Source organism: Paramormyrops kingsleyae, chromosome 13 (genome assembly GCF_048594095.1).
Source record: "Paramormyrops kingsleyae isolate MSU_618 chromosome 13, PKINGS_0.4, whole genome shotgun sequence".
In the NCBI taxonomy this organism is placed as follows: Eukaryota; Metazoa; Chordata; class Actinopteri; order Osteoglossiformes; family Mormyridae; genus Paramormyrops; species Paramormyrops kingsleyae.
This window is the reverse complement of record NC_132809.1, coordinates 25,396,605-25,406,487: the sequence shown is the minus strand read 5'-3', so window position 1 is coordinate 25,406,487 and position 9,883 is coordinate 25,396,605. Positions and strand designations below refer to the sequence as shown.

At 44.6% G+C, this 9,883-nt stretch overlaps 1 non-coding gene across 1 annotated transcript; it reads right to left on the bottom strand.

Moving 5' to 3' along the window:
* Positions 1-160: 160 nt before the first annotated feature.
* Positions 161-253, bottom strand: trnai-uau (transfer RNA isoleucine (anticodon UAU)). The gene is given in 2 exon segments: positions 161-196; positions 216-253. It is a non-coding gene; the product is annotated as a tRNA-Ile (tRNA).
* Positions 254-9,883: the final 9,630 nt, after the last annotated feature.

Here is a 9,883-nt window from a genome sequence, read left to right as displayed (position 1 = left end):
GTCTGTTCAACGCCCCTGGGGGATTTTTCAGAGCGTTAATGATCTTGCTCAAGGGTCCAGGGGGGATTTTCCTTCTCTGCCAGTCACAGCCACGGGGGCCAAACCCACCGAACCGGCTCCCAATATAAAGAGCATTTTGGGGTCATAGAGGTAAAGATGATGCTCCAGGTGAGGCTTGAACTCACAACCTCAGCATGGCTCCACATGCACTGCTATATAAGTACTGCGCGCTAACCAATTGCGCCACTGGAGCTCTATAAAATCATCCAGTGCTAAAATCCAAGGGATTGAACCAAGGACGTCATGCACATAGTGCATAGAGTCTCCCACACAATGTAGCATTTGCAGGAGCAGTGAACGTAACAAGTACAGGTCAGTAATGCGTAATCAATACTGACTAAATGATAAATATGGGTAAGATATATACAAAAGAGCAAATAAGATCATAGCTAGTACGTGCAAACTTGTATACAATGAAGATGATATGAGACACTACAGAAGTAAAAATTCCAGTGGCAGTGTGTGCTCCTTCAGGTTGGAATGCTACACCTGTGATCAGAATGTTGTTGGTTCACATCCCAGCATCAGCTGAGCAATTTCACTGTAAAGCCCTTAAGCCCTATTTGCTGATCCTGCTTTCTGATCCTCGCTTTGGATAAAGGTATCTGCTAAACGTAATGTCACAATGAAACACCCCCAGACATAAGGAATGTGATACACAGGCAGGTCCACACTGCAAAACCACTGCAAAAACAAAAATAAAAAATTCCATTTCCTAAACTCTGTACATGTCAGCAACTTTGTCAAATGTTGTAAATAATGATACATAGACTTAGTTCTTACCAATAAAAATAAACCTTATAACTTAAAAATAGTATAAATGTGGCAGAAAGAAGCCGTCTTGCAAAATAATCCCTGACTCCGATTTCTTCTGCTTTGACAATTAGAATGAAACTTTGTTCTGGTTTAGAAGTCCTTACCGCTATAAATACTCTTTCCTTGGAGCCATGAGTGTAGCTTGAGTGGGATTTAGCCATGTTTAGTCAGAACTGTAATCCCTGCAATGGGAGACCTCTTTAATAGAAACATATGCTTTTCTTACACAGTTTACAGCAGCGGAGGAACAGGGACGGCCAGCAGGATCTCTGCAGTGTATTTACGCAGTGCCTAATTCAGGCCTTGTATCGCGTGCGTATAACCCTTTCAGAATGTGATCCTGTGCCCACTCCAGAAGTGACATCAGACTTTTAGGAGTCAGCCACAGTGCCACCTATAAACGCAGCCATTCAGAGGCACACAAAAAAAGGCTTCCATCCAGCCACTAAAATCCGGACTCTGGGGGAGTGGTATGCATAAAGCAAGGCCAGGATGACATCAGTGGCAAGTGATGTCATCCTCGTAAGCCGAAGCTGGGGGGACCCAGCTTATTAAGACTTCGCTGTGTGCAGTAGCCAGACTGAACAGACTGTTCTGCCCAGAGATGTTGTGGAGGCCACCTACTGCAATTTCATTCTTACCGCTACCTTGTAGCGAGCATTTGGATGTTACTCGAGACCCTGCCCATTGTGCCCATACTGAGCAGAATGATACTGTCTGGCACAGAGAGCAGACTGAGCTCGCTGCAAGACCACACCCCAAGCCAGAAGCTACCAGTTACAGCCTGCTGCTCTTCACAGTGAACATGCATCATACCGTTGTTTCCAAATATACAACTTCTAAGTAATAGGTCCTTAAAGAATGAAATGTTAAGATGAAACAAAAGATGTTTATAAACTGTTTATCAATTTTTATGACCAAGAAAGGTGACCATCTGGAAGCGGGCATCTGTCAGTGGCAGTATTTATCCATTCCTTTCATGGAGCCCTTTGTGTAAATGAAACAAATGTTTTAAAAAAATAAACATACATTTGTGATGAAAATGACAGGTGTGAAGCAGTCTTAAGATACCTCGAATGTTACAGAAAACGAAAATGCCAAACAGAAAGGTGATCCAGATGGTTCATTCAGGTAATCTGCGAAAAACAAGATCAGAGAATCTGCTGAATTGACAGATTTATTGCCAGCCTTTTGCTGACCCTGCCTCGAACTTTGGGTAAACCGGCCTCCTTTCACGGCCTGGCTTCTAACCAAATGCCTATAGACCGGCTTGTGCTGTACAGCCAAACAGAAGAGGCTTTTAGTAACCCCCAGAACCACTGGCTTCCTCCCTAATTAGCAGGTAGATATCCTGACCAGCTGTTGCCAAGCACTCCCTTCCCCGGAGACCTATGAAACTCAGACACTTTACACAATCTGGCAGACTTGGCATCATCCTGGACGGCATGGGGTCAGGCCAGAACCGCCAAAACTCCGGTCCAGACCTTTGTTTAGCTAATAGGTCAATCCATTAATACTCTGAACAATTGAGTATTGTTCACTGACTCACACTGGCCACAGTAACTCGGGACTAATACTGTATAACACTGATTAATAAATGACCTTCGCTAATTAGCTATAATCAGGCATTGAAATTAATTAACACCAACTAATAAACTTAATTCAACTATTGCGGAACAAATATTTAACGGTGGCAATAGCAGTAAAGCTAAATTGAATTTCCCTCAAGCACACATTTGGCCGAGGACTCGCTAGCAGGGAACAGTTGTGCTATAATTATATTGTTACACGTCATAAAACCACATCAAGCTGAACAGACACAATTTTCCACAATTTAGCCACAAGCAGCTATTTGTTTGGATGAGGAAGGTTGAGAGGGAACCAAATGCATTATGGGTGAAGCTGTTAATTGCCCCCTCCCCCCATTGGCGGCACTGAGGATGGGCCTTCCATTCGGGAAACAGCACTCTATACAGCATACTGTGTATGGCAATTGCAGCTGTCCCTGATTACCCTACTACCCAGCAGGAAGCCACCAAAGAACATTAGTCCAGTCCAGTGTTTCCCAATCTGGTCCTCGGGAACCCACAGCCGGTCCACGTTTTTGCTCCCTCCCAGCTCCTTGTCAGACAGTCCACATTTTTGCCTCCTCCCACGGAGCTGGGAGACAGCAAAAACGTGGACTGTCTGCGGATCCCCGAGGAGTAGGTTGTGAAACACTGGTCTAGTCAAGTCAAGTCAAATGGGCATTACTGTCATACCATCCACATACAGGTATACACCAGCACAAAATAACATTCCTCTAGGACCGCAGTGCCACACACAGACGGAGAGTGACTGGGGGACTGAGAATACATTATATTTACATTTACGGCATTGGGCAGATGCTCTTAGCCAGAGCGACTTACGTAAGCGCTTAGAAGTCTCATCAGTGAATACATTCTGATGCTGGTTTAATAGAACCCAGCTAATACAAACATGGCTAGAATAGGAAACACAGGACAATGCAAATCGGAAAGGCTGGACACAAGGGTCTATATCAGGGTTCTTCAAATCTGGACCTCGATTCTAAATCCAGGCCTGGTTTTCAGTTCTCGCAGGTAGTTAGTTTAATAATTACTGACTCTGATTGGTCAGAGGCTTCACACCTGACTGACAGGTAAAGGAAGGCTGGAAAACCAGCAGTGCTCGGACCTCGAGGACCGTGAATTCAATAACCCTGGTCTATATACATACATAAAGGACTACAGACATACATAAGGGTTTCTGTAAATACTGCAATGTCTATAGACAATAGCTATGATGTTCTCCCATTAACTAAGTCATTAAGGTGCTCAACTTATGAACACCTGAAAGTCTCACATTCTGTATTCCAACACATACACTGATCTGACATCTATATGCAATACAAGGTCACAATGAGCAGGACGCAGAGGACCGAGAATCAGCCACAGACATGAGGACGTGATGCATTACAGAGCAGACAGCATGGACAGTTTGGAGAGGAAAACCGCACCATCACAGAGAGGATCCCGCACAAGGAACCCGGAGGAGGGTACAAGCAGCCAAGCCGGGACGTGTGAGGCATTAGAACCCCCCCCCACTGAGTCACAGGGCCATCCTAATCCGACACAAGAGGGGGTGAATTTACCCAGACCTCAGCGTGCTTGCTGGTCTATCAGAGCCATGTCCGTGGGCATTATATTTTGTAAGACTTGACGTTTTTATATACCCTTACATAGAGGGTACAAGTGCACAAGTTTGTGATTTATTTATTTTAATTTATTTATACCATCCTGAAATACTACAGTCCAGAACAGGGCCAGATTATTGTCATTCTTAAACACAGACCCACCTCCAGTTGGAACACTGGCTAACATCTACCCTCCACAGTGACTGGAACTTCAAACTTCATCGCTCTTCTTGGCAGAATGAGTAGACGATGGAAGCCAGGTCCATTTGCAGCAGGTATTTTATGTATTCAGCTCTAGGAAAGCTTACATTAGTGACTGAAAATACTATTAAATACACAGATGCATTTACTTATGCTAGTGCCCTAAATGAGGTCCTTAAATTTCAGCTTGAGCGCAGGTCTTGGTCAGTGAGACACAGTCTCTGTGTCGGAGAAAGGATCCTGTTTCTGATTTTAATTGCAGGCCGACCCTAACCCTAACCCTAACCCTAACCCTACCCTCACATTTACCAAGGCTCCCTTCTCCTGGTCCTTAAACTCCTAGTCAGTGTGTACTGGTAATATCTCCCTCCAGAGTACTAGCATTTGCTTAGTCAGTGTCCTTTTGTTTATAACAATGGGCTGACTTGGGGTTGTGTGGTTTGTGTCCAAGCTCAGCTCTGGGGCCCCAAAACATGTCAGTTTAATGTCAAGCATGCTGAGCTAAGAAACTCTGCGTGGGGAGGTGTGAATTTCCCATCATGCCCTTAACCTAAAATTATAGATTTTTTCACAAAAAATGCCCCAACGGACCCAGGGCTTTGTGAGAAAGTAATTGTCACAGAATCGTTAGATAGTTGTAGATAACATGTAAAGTATTAGCTCTATGTTAAACAGAACCAGTATGCAGACATGAACAAAACAGCAAGAGTTAAAAATCTCAAGTCAAAAATATATTGCCATGATTATGTGAATAATAACTTTCTATGGCAGTCATAGTGGAATAAGTGATCTTTAAAACAGAAAATAAGCAATTGCGATAAAAGTTGCAATTTGCCGTTTATTCAAAGAGTCGAAAAGAGCAGATTTTAAGTTGAGGTTGATCAGATCTGCTGTGGAGGAGCGAGAGCTCTGTGCTAGTGTGGAAAATGCCTGCACATTGTGAAGCTGACCTTGGAAACATAGAGGTGACAAGGGACTAGGGGTGGAAGGGGGGGCTGCATCGCATGCAAGACCCCCTACCCCCACAGCCGTGCCCGTGCTGGGGTGGGCTGTACTGAAGTACTCCCACTGCAGTTTATTTTCCAGACAGGCCCCCACAGGCACTGCATGCTCTCTGGCATTTTCCACTCCTCAGCACTGGAAATTGGTGTTAGCTAAACTCGTCCCTGGGATGCCGGGGAGGTGAATGAGTGAGGGAGTGAGCGAGTGAGGGAGTGAGCAAGGGAGTGAGTGAGTGAGGCAGCGAGGGAGTGAGTGAGGGACTAGGTGATTGAGGGAGTGAACGAGTGAACCAGTGAGTGAGTAAATGAGTATGTGAGTGACTGAGCAAGGGAGTGAGAGAACGAGGGAGTGAGGAAATGAGTGAGTGACAGAGCAAGGGAGTGAGGGAGTGAGTGAGGGACTGGGTGATCCAGGGAGTGAACGAGTGAGCCAGTGAGTGAGTAAATGAGTATGTGAGTGACTGAGCAAGGGAGTGAGAGAACGAGGGAGTGAGGAAATGAGTGAGTGAGTGAGTGAGGGAGGGAGTGAGTGAGTGAGTGAGCGAGGAAATTAGTGAGTGAGTCCTGTGTTTTTTACAGCTAAATAACTGACTGGCATTATGAGAATAGCGGATGTTGTACTGCTACTGCCAACAGAAATAAAGTACAATTTAACGTCAAAGAGCAGTGGAAATGGAGTGGTATTAAATAACATTCTGGAGAATGGAGGGGGGCTTGGTACAGAGGGGGCCGCTTTTCACAGTGCCGGCCTTTGCTGTGGCCTGCGCTCTGTTGCAGTCACTGAAAATGAGACTTTCCATTTTCCTGCTCAGAGCCGTGCATAACTACTGTGAGAATGCTGTTATTTAATCATTTTAATGCTCTCTATCTTGCTATCGCAGACATTTCCATCCAAAGCAACATACTTTTTTTTTTGAGAATGCAGGTTCAAACAGTCCCTGAAGCAGTTGGAGGTTAAGGGCCCAATGGAGACATCAGTCAGCATCAGGCTGAGGATACCCTGGGTGGGATGCCAGTCCACCATAGAACACACACACACACACACATGCACAGAATGACAGACAAACAGACAGACACAGTCAGACAGACTGACAGTCAGACACACACACACACACAGTCGCATGTGGACACTCATACACCCAGAGCACCACCTTTACGCTGTGAGAGGAAACCCACATGAACTAAGCTACATCAGCTAAGCTAAACATGCATTTAACTGTAATAACAATAATTACTACTCAGTTCTGTGTTTATACTGCACTGTGATTAAATGCACAGAGTGCAGATTCATGTGACCCATAAAAATCCATCCATCCACGCATTCCTCCGTCTATTTTTAAACTGCTTAATCATCCATCCATCTTCCAACATTTTATCCCTGACTAGAGCCTAGGGGGCCTGGAGCAGAGGGGGGGGGGAGCTGGATGGGATATCAGGGTCACTAAAACAGAAACAGTGCAATTTCCATTAAAAGCGAAAGGCCAGATGGACTCTTCCCTTCGTCTGCAGATCAGCGGAGGCGGCGGGTTTCAGGCCACTCCAAAGTCAGAGCATTTCTCACTATATTTTGATTAAAATCAAAAGGTTTGTGCGTTTTTTTATTCATATTTCAGGCGGAGTTAATGTATTAGTTCACTGAAGAAAGAGCAGTATGATGTTAAAGGAAGCAGGATATTTCCCCCAAGAAGCTTCTGTTTTCTACATAAAGATCAGTAAAGATAAAGATCATAACTGGAACTGATGGCTCAGGCAACCAAACCATTTGTTCATTTCAGCTGTACCTCAGCTGTCACTGATCATAGGAAACTGATTATTGTGTCTTGGCTTGTCAGAAAATGTGGCCATTCTTCATTCATTCATTCATTCATTCATTCATTCATCCATGTATTTTCCACACCGGCTTGTTCTATGCAGAGTCATGGGAGTCTGGAGCCTGTCCTGGAAACTTCGGGCACAAGGCAAGGAATAACCCAGGACGGGGCGCCAAGCCACCGTAGAACATGTGACCAGACACTTAAAGCCGATACGTAGAAACAGCCTCGAGAGATATGACTGCAGAGGCTAAAGACAGAGAGGCTGGTCACGGTGGTGACACTGGTGAAGGCTTCACTCACGGGGAATCACAGACACAAAACAGGAAGGCCGCCAAAAACCTTGGAACCACGGATTTAAGAACGAGCACAGAGCAGAGTCGGCAGCCCTGTGAGCCAGTCTCACCATAAACTGAACGTCAGAGCGTCACAGAGCTTGGGGTTATGGCTGGGATGCCATCCAGGCACTGCACGTATCCAAAGCCAGCGAACAAAGTCACATGACCTGGTGTATAGAGCAGAGAACCAGCAGCGCTGAGCAGTGGCTCTGCTGAGTCTTACATCCTTTTATTATTGAAAAATGGTTCAGCATCTGACTATACACAGTTCAGGACAACTGGATTTCAAGGTTGATCAAAGTTCTCTTGTACCTTATTATTAGGTGATATTACTATATTTTTAGGTCTTCCATTATTTTCTCCATTCGCCTATGTACTGTATAATGCCATGATTGCAAATTGAAATTGATTAATGACATGCAGGGTCACATGCAAAAACTCGAAATGTTAAAATTATATATAAAAAATGATGGTGATAATGATGAAAATGTATATGTTTGTGTAAAGAAAGCTTGCAGTTTAAGCTGCACTTGGGAAAACTTGCGTCTAAATCGAGCACATGAAAATCATTCAGTTTCCAGACACATAAATGCTTCACACTCATTATGGACAAAGCCAGGTTTTTATGTGTGTTTGTCCTCTTGGAAATGGTCACTGGCAGTAAACGTCCTCACTGCCACTGCGGGACATTTTCAGACGAATGCTGATCGGCTGTGTATTATAGTCAGGCGGAAAACCAAAATAGAAACATAGACAATAAAAATGCTACTGGGAACAAAGCAAATTGTGTTTGCGAGTCTTGTTTAAGAGATTGCATGATGGCAGAATTTTCCAAAGAATGAATCTTTTATCTGTGAGGTCATCCTCTTCCCCAGCTTCTGCAGGCCTGCAGAGAGATTTCTGTCCAAAGGCTGATTCAGAAAAGAACAATAAAAATATAATAGTTTGCACATGCAGATCCAGAACACTGACTTAACTGGGGCTCATCAAGCATGTTACATGCCTCCACCACGCATACGCCAGACATGACTTCATATAATGAGATGAGGAATGAAGGAAAAATTGTGGCATCATCCAGAAAGGCCCTGATAAGAGCAGCGAACTTAAATCGCATGTGACCTCAATGTTCAAGCATTCTGAAAAATCGCAGATGAAGCACCTAGTAGATTTCTGTTCTTAAGTTCTCTGAATCGTTTAAGGAAATTCTGCTTTCATGTGCAACATACACATCAGATTCTCCAGCAGAAGGGCTGAGGACCATGGTGATGTTGTGGCAGGAACACGTCAGGCCAGCAGGGAAGCAGATGATGGGACAGCAGCCGCTGGGGTCATTCTAGTTCACCGTCGTCATGCATGGGAGGGGGGTGAAGACCAGTCTGACTGGGAAAAATACTGCAGCAAATGGGCCCCAATTGTCTGACCCACATTCCACTAACAGCCTAATACGACACTCCTCTGTATCTATGTTTGTAATTGCAAGTCATTAAAAAGTAATTTTTCACGTGATATTTTTATTTTGTCAGCCCCTTGAATATGACATGCAGGTCACAGCCTCCTGAAAATGGACTTATGTGCGTTTGTACTGTAGAAGATGCCTTTGACAATGGTGGTGGAAGGAATACATTCATATAAAGACACAACAGCGCTGAATTTTAGGTGTAAGAACAATATTTTTGAATCCTTTTGCTCCCTGGGTCACTGCATGACGCTCCAGGAGGAAATGAAGGGTGAGATGTTTAAAGATCAGCAGAGTGCTAGAATCTTGAAGATGCAGATGGCTGTGCTCTGCTGGACTCTCAACAGCAAGATAAGCGGCATCTCAGTAGGGAGCTAAAAGAGGAGGCTGGGATGAGCTGGGATGGGATGAGCCGGGATGGGATGAGCTGGGATAGGATGAGCTGGGATGGGATGCACCGTTCAGGCAGAACCTCAGGCAGAATCTTCAGGAATTTACTCTGGGTGTGTATTACTGAGACACTGGAATGCTGCCGGATAATACAACTACGTAATCCCTCTTACCAGCTTTACTTACCGAGTCTGGAATATGTGATGCAGAATAATAAATTTGGCGTCTAGCATGTGTGTAGTGTTTTAATGTAATAATACATAGAGTCCAACACTGCAGTGAGCCAAGAAGCCAGAGGACTGCAGAGATGGGGGGGTGGGGGGGGTTCCTGGTACGCATCAGGCCTGGATCACAAAATAACATCAACATTTTTACAAATAAAACACCGCGGGCCAACAAAAGATGCCAAAAGCAACAAACACTACCCCTGGAAAGTGGAAAAAGCGGAGATCTGTAGTGCATTAATGCCTGATGCAACACTGGGAAGAATCCCATAGCGTCAAGCTCATCTCCGAAACATTGCGCTTCTGTTCATAGGCCGGACCAGACTGTTTGAATTTTCGCAAGCAGTGCATAAAAAAGCCATTTAGGAAATGGAAAGAATTCCTTGTTTGAAA